This window comes from Heterodontus francisci, unplaced genomic scaffold, assembly GCF_036365525.1.
Source record: "Heterodontus francisci isolate sHetFra1 unplaced genomic scaffold, sHetFra1.hap1 HAP1_SCAFFOLD_43, whole genome shotgun sequence".
Classification (NCBI taxonomy): Eukaryota; Metazoa; Chordata; class Chondrichthyes; order Heterodontiformes; family Heterodontidae; genus Heterodontus; species Heterodontus francisci.
In genome coordinates this window covers 11,359,966-11,371,570 of record NW_027141852.1, presented here as the reverse complement: position 1 = coordinate 11,371,570, position 11,605 = coordinate 11,359,966, and the positions used below count along the sequence as shown (strand labels likewise).

General features: G+C 43.4%; 1 non-coding gene across 1 annotated transcript; it reads right to left on the bottom strand.

Moving 5' to 3' along the window:
- Positions 1-865: 865 nt before the first annotated feature.
- trnar-ucu (transfer RNA arginine (anticodon UCU)) lies at positions 866-956 on the bottom strand. The gene is given in 2 exon segments: positions 866-901; positions 920-956. It is a non-coding gene; the product is annotated as a tRNA-Arg (tRNA).
- Positions 957-11,605: the final 10,649 nt, after the last annotated feature.

Genomic DNA, 11,605 nt, shown 5'->3' with positions numbered 1-11,605 from the left:
GCACATGGCTCAGGTAATAATCCAGAGATGATTAACTTTGAGGTTCTGCTTCTTAATTTGGTGCCTAGTTCCTCATACTGACTTTGCAGAACCTCTATCCTTGTCCTGCCTATGTCGCTGGTACCGACATGGACCACGACGACTGGATCCTCCCCCTCCCATTGTATGTTTCGCTCCAGCCCTGAGCAGATGTCCTGAATCCTGGCACCGGCAGGCAACATAGCCGTGTGGACTCTTGCTTTTGCTGCAGAGAACAGAGTCAATCCACCTTACTATACTGTCCCCTACAACGACTACATTCCTTTTTTCTCCCTCTTTGAGCCGCAAACACTTACTGCAGACGTGTTTGCCCTGGATCACACTGGCATCCAGGAACTCCCACATGCTGCAGCTGTGACACATCACCTGTCCTGTCATCCTAAACGTGTTTCAATTAACTACTTAAATATTTTATTCAATTATTCATTTTATTGCATATTTTATTAAACTTACCACTAGTTAGTTTACTATTTTAAACGTTAGGACTTAAATGGATCTGAATCACTTACCAGATGCGCATCAAGCAGGTCGGTTCTTCCAAACCAATCAACTACCTGCTTGCCTGTGATGTCACAGCTTACCAGATCCTCACCAAACAGCTCCTTCCACTGCACCGAAGAAAGAACCAAATCCTGTGTCCTCACCCCAGCGGCTCTCTGTTTCCCTGCTCTCAATCTCCATTATGACGTCACTCATCGATTTTTTTTTTCCCCCTGCTCTGCTCCTGCCGTGCTCCTCTCCCTCTCGCTCTGTCTCCGAGTCTGTGCTTTTGGCGCATTACTTCATTTGTTGTTCCGTTGTGCTCCTCTGTTTCTAGTCCAAAATCTGACTCTGGTGGGACTTGAACCCACAACCTTTGAATATCGTCTTAATCATTATTTAGAAGTCCAACACGCTATCCATTGCGCCACAGAGCCTCACACATTTTTATCAACATCACTAAGGCCTTTGATCTTGTCAGCAGAGGCGGCCTCTTCAAACTGCAATGGAACACAGGCTGCCCTCCTGATCTCTTGGGCATCATCTCTTCTTTCCACGAGAACATGCACAGTTCCATCAGTTACAATGGAGCAACATCAGACGCTTTCAAGATCAGCAGTGGGGTAAAGCAGGGCTGCGCGCTGGCGCCAACTCTCTTAGGAATAGAGGAACATAGGAGTAAGCTATTCAGCCCGTCGAGCCTGCTCTGTCATTCAATTCGATCATGGCTGATCACCTACCTCAAAGCCCCTTTCCCATGTTATCCCCATATCCCTTGATGTCATGAGTATCAAGATTTCTATCAATTTCTGTCTTGAACATGCTCAATGATTGAGCTGCCACAGCCCTCTGGGGCACAGTATTCCAATGATTCACCACCGTCTGAGTGAAGAAATTCCACCCATCTCAGTTTTAAATGGCCTACTCCTTATTCTGAGACGATGTCCTTTGGTTTTAGACTCACCAACCAGGGCAAGCATCCTGTCTACATCCACACTGTCACGCCCTGTAAGAATTTTGTCAGTTTCAATCAGATCACCTCTCATTCTTCGAAACTTTAAGGAATACAGGCCCAGTTTCCTCAGAAGACAATCCCACCATCCCAGGGATTAGTCTGGTGACATAAAAACAAGAAATGCTGGAACCACTCAGCAGGTCTGGCAGCATCTGTGAAAAGAGAAGCAGAGTTAACGTTTCAGGTCAGTGACACATCTTCGGAACTGACATATATTAGAAAAGTCACAGGTTATAAGCAAGTGGGGTGGGGGTGGGGCAAGAGATAACAAAGGAGAAGGTGTAGATTGGACAAGGCCACATAGCTGACCAAAAGGTCATGCAGCAAAGGCAAACAATATGTTAATTGTGTGTTGAAAGACAAAGCATTAGTACAGATTAGGTAATAACGGACTGAATATTGAACAGCAGCAAGTACAAACCTGAAAAAAACAGCAGGTAAGCAAACTGAACAAACTGAGATGAAATGAAATAAATGCAAAAAAAAGATTAGTCTGTTGACCCTCTGTTTCACCCCCTCTATGGCAAGTGTATCCTTCATAAGATGAGGAGACTAAACTGTACACAATACTCCAGTGCGGATTCACCAAGGCTCTAGACAATTGCAGCAAGACATCTTTACTCCTGTACTCATGACCCCTCGTGTGGGTACAACATACCATTTGCCTTCCTAATTGATTGCTGCACCTGCACAAGAGCTTTTAGTGTCTCAGGAACAAGGACACCCAGGTCCCTTTGGACATCGACACTTCCCAAACTCTCACCATTTAAGAAATACTCTGTCTTTCTGTTTATTCTACCAAAGTGAATAACTTCACACTTATTCACATTATATTCCATGTTCTTGCCCATTCACTTAGCCTCTCCAGGTCCCCTGGAAGCCTCTCTGCATCCTCCTCACAACTCACACTTCACCGAGCTTTGTGTCATCTGCAAACTTGGAAATATTACATTTAATCCCCACATCCAAATCATTTATATAGGTTGTTAACAGCTGTGGCTCCAACACTGATCCTTGCAGTACCCCAATAGTAACAGCCTGCCATCCTGAGAAGGACCCGTTATTCCTGCTCTCTGTTTTCGGTCTGTTAACCAATTCTCAATCCATATCAGTATATTATCCCCAAGCCTATGTGCTCTAATTTTGTTTACTCACCTCCTGTGTGGGACCTTACCAAAGGAAAATACAAATACCACACATCCACTGGTTCTCCTTTATCTGTTCTATAGGTAACATCCTCAAAAATCTCAACAGGTTTTTCAAACCTGTTTTCCTTTTCATAAATCTATGTTGACTCTGCCCAATCATGTCATCATTTTCGAACTGTCTAGTTATCACATCCTTTATAATTGGCATATTCTTCTCCATGCTGCTATTGTACACTTTCAATTACTCAGATATCGGTGTTCACCTGCACATCAGAGCTGACGACAAGCTGTTCAACTTGGCAAGACTGTGCGCCAGGACCAAAGTGGGTAAATTCCTAGTCTGTGAGTTGCTATTTGCTGATGATGCTGTGCTGACATCCCATAATGAAGTTCAGTCACAGCAGCTTGCAGATCGGTTCTCCCTGGCCTGCAAAGAGTTTGGACTGACAATCAGCATCAGGAAGATAAAAGTTACGGGCCAGGACGTAGAGACTCCACTTTCCATCAACATCGACAACCTCACTTTGGAGGTTGTCAACAGCTTCACATACCTTCAATCAACAATCACCAGCAATCTGTCCCTTGATGCTGAAATCAGCACCAGGATTGCCAATGCTGCAGCTGTCATGTCAAAGTTGAGAAGACAAGTGTGAACCGACAGCAAACTGACCGAAAATACAAAGCTCCACGTGTACCAGGCTTGTGTTCTCAGCACCCTCCTTTATAGTAGAGAAGCATCAACAACTTATACAAGCCAAAAAAAGCGGCTGAACAGCTTCCACCTCCACTGCCTCAGATGGATACTGGGCATCTCCTGGCAGGACAGAGTCCCGAATGCGGAAGTACACCAGCGTGCAGGGATCCGAAGCATGTTTGCCCTCTTGAGTCAGCGGTAACTCTGTTGACTGGGCCAAATGGATGACAGTCACATTGCCAAAAACATGCTCTGTGGTGAGCTTGCTATCAGCATGAGATCAACAGGTCATGGAAAAAAATCAATTCCTTTGGAGAGGTTTGAGTTAATTCAGGAGAGTGGGCATGGATTTATCAATGGGAGTTCATGCTTGACGAATCTAACTGCATTTGTTGATAAACTATCTGAGAATACTGATGAAGGGAATGCAGTGGATGTTGTTTATATGGATATTGCGAAAGCATTTTATAAAATACCACATAAAAGGGTGGTTAACAAAATTGGGGTTCATGGATTAGGAGGGTCAGTGTCCATTTGGATAGTAAATTGTTTTAAAGACTGAAAACAGCGAGTCATATTAAATGGTTCTTGGTCAGACCGGAGGATAGTCGACAGTGGTGTTCCCCAAGGGTCAGTGCCAGAACCACTGCTTTTTTTGCTAAAGGTAAGTGACTTGGATCTTGGAATACAGAGTAGAATCTCAAAATAAGCCGATGACACCAAACTTGGAGGAGTGGCAAACAGTGAGGATGATATGAACTGCCTGCAAGAGGACAGTGATAGGCTAGCAGAATGGGCAGACAGGTGGCAGATGGAATTTAATAGTGACAAGTGTGAGGTGATGTATTTTGGCATAAGGAATAGGGAGAGGCAATATATACTTAATGGCACAGTTATAAAGAGTGTGCTGGAATAGAGGGACTTGGGGTTCATGTGCACCGATCTTTGAAGGTGGCAAGACATATTGCGAGAGTGGTTAGCAAAGCATGTGGGATCCTGGGCTTTATAAATAGAGGCATTGAGTACAAAAGCAGGGAAGTTATGCTGAACCATTATAAAACTCTGGTTAGGCCCCAATTGGAGTGTTGCTTCCAGTTCTGCTCAGCAGACTTTAGAAAGAATGTGAGGGTCCTTGAGAGGATGCAGAGGCGATTTACCAGAATGGATCCAGGGATCGGGGATTTTAGTTACAAGGTTAGGTTGGAAAAGCTAGGATTATTCTGCCTATATCAAAGGAGATTGAGTGGAGAATTGATAGAGGTGTAAAACACCTCTAGAGAACAGGCCATCCTGGACTGGGTATTGTGTAATGAGAAAGGATTAGTTAACAATCTTGTTGTGTGGGGTCCCTTGGGGAAGTGCGCCCATAATATGATAAAATTCTTCATTAAGATGGAGAGTGAGAGAGTTGATTCCGAGACTAGGGTCCTGAATCTAAACAAAGGAAACTATGAAGGTATGAGGCGGGAGTTGGCTATGATAGATTGGGGAACGTTACTTAAAGGGTTGACAGTGGATAGGCAATGGCTAGCATTTAAAGAGAGCATGGATGAATTACAACAATTGTTCATTCCTGTCTGTGCAAATGTAAAACAGGAAGGGTGGCTCAACTGTGGCTTACAAAAGAAATTAAGGAAAGTATTAGATCCAAGGAGGAGAAATATAAAATGGCCAGAACAAGCAGCAAACCTGAAGATTGTGAGCAGTTTGGAATTTGGCAGAGGAGGACAAAAGGATTGATTAAGAAGGGAGAAATAGAGTATGAGAGTAAGCTAGCAGAGAACATAAAAACTGACTGTAAAAGCTTCTCTAGATATGTGTCGAGAAAAAGATTAGTGAAGACAAATGTGGGTCCCTTACAGTCAGAAACGGGGGAATTTATAATGGGGAACAAAGAAATGGCAGACCAATTAAATACATACTTTGGTTCTGTCTTCACAAAGGACGATACAAATTACCTCCCAGAAATGTTGGGGAACATAGGGTCTAATGAGAAGGAGGAACTGTATGAAATCTGTATTAGTAGGGAATGTTTGGGAAATTGATGGGATTGAAGGCCGATAAATCCCCAAGGCCTGATAATCTGCATCCCAGAGTACTTAAGGAGGTGGCCCTTGAAATAGCAGATGCATTTCTGGTCTTTTTTCAAAATTCTATCGACTCTGGAACAGTTCCAATGGATTGGACGGTAGTTAATGTAACTCCACTATTTAAAAAAAGAGGCAGAAAGAAAACAGCGAATTATATACCGGTTCGCCTGACATCAGTCGTGGGGAAAATGCTGGTGTCCATTATAAAAGATGTAATAGCAGAGTGCAATAATAACTCGTCTCCACTCCTAGTATTTCTAAATCCCACACATTCACTATAATGTGAACAATTATTTCCTGTTGTGTCTCTCTCAGATTTGTAAACTTCACTGCATTGGAGTGAGGTGAAATCTACTGGCGGGAAGCAAGAACTGCAATCAAGCAGCAGAAACTCCACAGTCTGTCAGGGTTAAAGAAACATTGCAATGTGAGGATACAGCAAAGTGGTTTGATTGGGTAGATGGAGACATGATTCCACTTGTGGTGGTGTCTGAAGCAAAGGCCAGAAATACAAAATTGTCATTAATAAAAGAAATGAGGAATTCATGAAAAATGTAGTCACGTAGTGAATGGTTCGAATGTGGATAGAATAGAAAGTGAGATTGGATGGACAGAAGCAGTCTGAAAGGATGGCTGAAACAAAAGGTGAGTGCCCAGAAACGTTAACTGTGTTTCTCACAGCACAGATGCTGCCAGAGCTGCTGAACATTTCCAGCACTTTCTGTTTTTATTTCAGCATTTGCAGGATGTTGCTTTGATCTGAAAAAAAATGGATGATTGGCTGGGGGGTTCCAGTGAAATTCCAGAGCAGCTAAAGAAACCTGACTGGTCAGTGGCTCGTTGGTCTTGGGGTTATGATTCTCGCTTCGGGAATGTGGTTGATTAACATGTAAGAAATCCAGGGTTCTAATCCAAGATGAGTCCTGGCCTGCTGGCATTTTTAGATTAAGGTTATCTATTGGTTTCAGCCTTGCAGAAGGTGGAATTGACTTCCAAACAGAGCTGGCATGAGGACCAGACAACTGGATTCAAAGAGTTTGTCGACAAAATTGCAATAAACTAAATGTACAGATAGCCAAGTGGGAATATAAAGTTGTTGCTGTAATTGTGACCTAACTCCAAAAACAACAGGACTGGGTTCTGGACTGGAATGGAATGGAATTCTTCAGTGTTTCTGTTGTTTGGCTTGCATTGAATCATCGATTTTCTTGTTTTTCACTTTGTCCATGCCTTTGAATAATTGTGGATCCTTCTTCAGTGTGTCTTCTTTCACCAGGTAGTTCTGACCTCTGATGATGTTGATTGTAATCAGCTTCAATTCGCTGATAGTTTTGGAAGTGAGCAGATTTCCTTTGCTTGAGTCTACAACATGGAACTCAGTCTGACATGTGGACCCATGGGAGGATTTGAATGCCATCCCTGCGTTGGAGTTGCATCCATCCAATAAGAGACCGAGTAGAAGTGACAGTTCTGTCAGTCGAATATGAGACTTTTAATGGCAGGGTTGTGAGTTTGATTGCCATTCTGTTTTTCCCTTTTTTAAGGCTTCATGAGCAGAGAGTACAGGGGGTGTTTGAAATGAGCAAGTCTCGCTTTGATTCAGGACTCTTACCTCTCAGCAGCATCTCACTATGAAAGATTGAATTTGATCTCATTTCATTCTCAGCTCGGGGTCTGTGCGGCTCAGTGGCACTTCTGGCTGTCTCCCGCTTCACAATCCATCAGTACTGAGAAAGCAATGGGGAATATTACTCACATGTTGTGTTCTTTAATTTTTTGGAAAACTTGAATGTATGTATTTTCTTCCAAAACAAGGACAGCAAGCCGCTGTTAATGTAGGGCTGAAATAGCTCAGTTTGGAGAGCGTTATACTGAAAATCTAAAGGTCCCTGGTTCAATCCCGGGTTTCAGCAATTTCACTTCCTTATGCGTCCCTTGCCTTGGTTCTGATTTTCCAGTTGCACAATTTACTTTGAGATTATTTCCCAAACACCAGTGGATTGAATTTGAGAAACAACACAGAGTCATTTACAACATAGAAGGTGGTCATTTGGCCTATCACGTCCATGCTGGGTCTCCCCGGAGCAATCTAGTCAGTTCCACTCACCAGCTCGATCCCTTTCCTCCTGCAAGTTTCTTTCCTTCAAGTATCCATCCAATTTCCTTTTCAAATCATTGATTGTCTCTGCTTCCACCACACTCGTGGGCCAAGACATTACCACCCACAACATAAAAAATTCCAACTCATCAAGGATGGGAAATACTTACATCTTCTATATTTGCTTATTCTCTATTTCTATGAGAATAGACTGGCAGTCAACATGAAAGGAAACCCAAAAATCTTCGAGCAGCATGTAAATGATAAGTGGGTAGGAAGAGGTTGAGTCGGGCCTATTAGGGACAAAAAGGATAATATAAGCTTAGAGGTGCAGGGCAATGTTAATCTACTTAATGAGTACTTTGTATCAGTGATCACTAAGGAAGTGGAATTTGACAAAATATCAGTCGAAGTGAAGAGAGTAGAGTCAATGGAGAGGGTACAAATTGAGAGAGTGAGGTACTAAAAAGGCTGGCTGTGCTTAGGGAAGATAAATCACCTGGTCTGGATGGCTGGCATCCCAGGTTGCGAAAGGAAATGCGGATGCAGATAATGGAAGTGTTTGCCATAATCTTCCAATCTTCCCTGGATACGGGGGAGGTGCCAGAGGATTAAACAGTGGCAAATGCGACACCCTTATTCAAGAAAGGGTGTAAGGACAGTCCAGGTAACTACAGGCCAGTTAGATTAACAGCAGCGGTGGGTAAGGTTTTAGAAAGAATAATCAGGGTAAAAAATCAGCAGTCACTTGGAGAGGTTCGAGTTAATTAAGGAGAGTAAGCATGGATTTATAAATGGGAGTTCATGCTTGACTAATCTAACTGCATTTTTTGATGAACTAACAGAGCAGGTTGATGAAGGGAATGCAGTGGATGTTGTTTATAGGGATTTTAAGGAAGCGTTTGACAAGATACCACATAAAAGGGCGGTTAACAAAATTGAGGTTCGTGGTATAGGAGGGTCAGTGTCCAATTGGATAGAAAATTGGTTTAAGGACAGAAAACAGCGAGTCTTATTAAATGGTTCTTTGTCAGACTGGAGGATAGTCGACAGTGGTGTTCCCCAAGGGTCAGTGCTAGAACCACTGCTTTTTTTGCTCAAGGTAAGTGACTTGGATCTTGGAATACAGAGTAGAATCTCAAAATATGCCGATGACAACAAACTTGGAGGAGTGGCAAACAGTGAGGATGATATGAACTGCCTGCAACAGGACAATGATAGGCTAGCAGAATGGGCAGACAGGTGGCAGATGGAATTTAATAGTGACAAGTGTGAGGTGATGTATTTTGGCATAAGGAATAGGGAGAGGCAATATTTACTTAATGGCACAGTTCTAAAATGTGTGTTGGAATAGAGGGACTTAGGGTTCATGTGCATCAATCTTTGAAGGTGGCAAGACATATTGCGAGAGTGGTTAGCAAAGCATATGGGATCTTGGGCTTGAAAAAAAGAGGCATTGAGTACAAAGCAGGGAAGTTATGCTGAACCATTATAAAGCTCTGGTTAGGCCCCATTTGGAGTGTTGCTTCCAGTTTTTCTTACCACACTTAAGAAAGAATGTGAGCGTCCTTGAGAGGATGCAGAGGAAATTCACCAGAATGGATCCAGGGATGGAGGATTTTAGTTACAAGGTTAGGTTGGAAAAGCTAGGGTTGTTCTACCTGCATCAAAGGAGAGTGAGGGGAGAATTGATAGATGTGTTTTCGGCTATGACAGTTTTAAATAAATTGGCAAGGAAACTTTGTTCCCGTTAACTATTGGTACAAGGACTAGGGGACACAGATTGAAGGTTTTGGACAGGAGACACAGGGGGAATGTGCGCAAGAACTTTTTTACACTGATTGGTGATGATCTGTAACTCACTGCCCAAGAGGGCGGTGGAAATGGAGACAATCGAGGATTACAAAAGGAATTTGAATGGGCACTTGAAGGAAATAATTTTACAGGGCTATGGGGATCGAGCAGACAAGTAATAACTCGTCTCCACTCCTAGTATTTCTAAATCCCACACATTCACTATAATGTGAACAATTCTTTCCTGTTGTGTCTCTCTCAGATTTGTAAACTTCACTGTATTGGAGTGAAGTGACATCTACTGGCAAGAAACAAGAACTGCCGTGATGAGATCAGCCATGATTGTATTGAACGGCAGAGCAGGCTCGAGTGGCTGACTTGCCGACTCCGGCTCCTCGTTCTTATGTTCATAGAATCATGCAGCACAGAAGGAGGCCATTCGGCCCCATTGTGCCTCTGCTGACTCTCTGACAAAAAGATGCAATTAGTCCAACCCCCTGCCTATTTCCCCATAATCCTGGAGAATTTCACTTTGAAATATTTGTCCAATTCCTTTATGAAAGTTATAATTGAATCTGTTTCCACCACCCTGTCAGGCAATTCATTCCAAATCCGAATCAGTTACTGGGTAAAAAGATCTCTCCTCACCTCCCCTTGACATTTTTGGCCAATTATTTTAAATCTGTGTCCTCTGGTTACTGACCCCCAGGACAGTGGAAACAGTTTCTCCCTCTCTACCCTATGAAAATCCTTCATGATTCTGAACACCTCTATTAAATATTCCCTTAACCTTCTCTACTCTGAGGAGAACAATCCCAGCTTCACCAGCCTGTCCAGAGAACTGACACCCCTCATCTATGGTATCATTCTAGTAAATCTCCTCTGAACTGTCTCAGAAGCTTTGACGTCCTTTCTAAAGCCTGGTGCCCAGAACTGGACACATTACTCGAGCTGAGATCGAGCCAGCGACGCCCACATCCCACGAACGAATAAAAAAACGCTCCCGAACCAGTCCCCAATTCTGAAGCATTTATCGACGTTCCCTGCCCAGTCCCCAAATCTTATTCATTTAGAAACGCTCCCTGCCCAGTCTCCAACTCTTATTCAATTATCGACACTCCCTGCCCAGTCCCCAATTCTTATCCATTTACAGACGCTTCCTGACCAGTACCCAAATCTTATTCATTTAGAGACGCTCCCTGCCCAGTCCCCCAATTTTTATCCATTTGCAGACGCTCCCTGCCCAGTCCTCAATTCTTATCCATTTACAGACGCTCCCTGACCAGTACCCAAATTTTATTCATTTCGAGACGCTCCCTGACCAGTCCCCAATTCTTATCCATTTATGGACGCCGTTTCGGGAAGCCTCACCGGGAAAAGCTTCACCACCGCCATCCGCAGGGATACAGATGGGATTGTTCCATCTTATTGTGGCCCTGAGGCCCTGCTCCAGCTGTGTGAGCCCGCAAAGTCTTCTCGCACTTTGTGAAGATCCCGCTCCAACACCGAACCCGCAGCTCGAGCTGCTGACAAAGCTCCCTCCCGCGCCTGCGCGCCCCGCTCCTGTCACAGATAGGGCGGATTCTAGGCCGCTGAGCATTCTGGGTACCACACCTGTCATTCATGCTATTCTTTCAGCTGAAAGGTTTTATTACGTACATTTCATGACCTGGAATCGTTGTGAGTGTTTTCTTTTGCACCTGTCAGTGCCTGGGAGGATAGAGTCAGCTTCACTTTGCAGCCATGAGTTTCTGGTGTGAGAAAGTGGTGTTTAACTCAGTATATTTCAGTTTTTCGTCTGTGACTGTGGGTATTATTCAGTACTTGTTTGTTTCTGCTATTGCTCTGTGAGTTTCACCACATATCTTTCAACAACTTGTATGTGAGCATCAGCTTTTGTCTATATCTATCAGTTTCTGAGAAGTGAGAAAGGGTTTGATTCTATCCCTATTAGTTTCTGTTACATGCATGTGTCTTTAATCTGCACCTCCTCTGAGTGTATCTTCGTCTCTGTACTTGTAGGTGAGTATGTGTTTTGCTTTGTATCTCTCAGTCTTTGAAGTGTGAGCCTGGGTTTGAACATAATTTCCTTTGTACCTTTCAGTTGGGATATGAAAGAAAGATTTTTACACGTTACCTGCCAACTGCTGCTACGTGACTGTGGGTTTCACACTGTATCTGTCAATTTCTTGTCTGGTAATGCGAAGTTTACAGTGTACCTGTCAGTTTCTTGCATGTGAGTGTTGA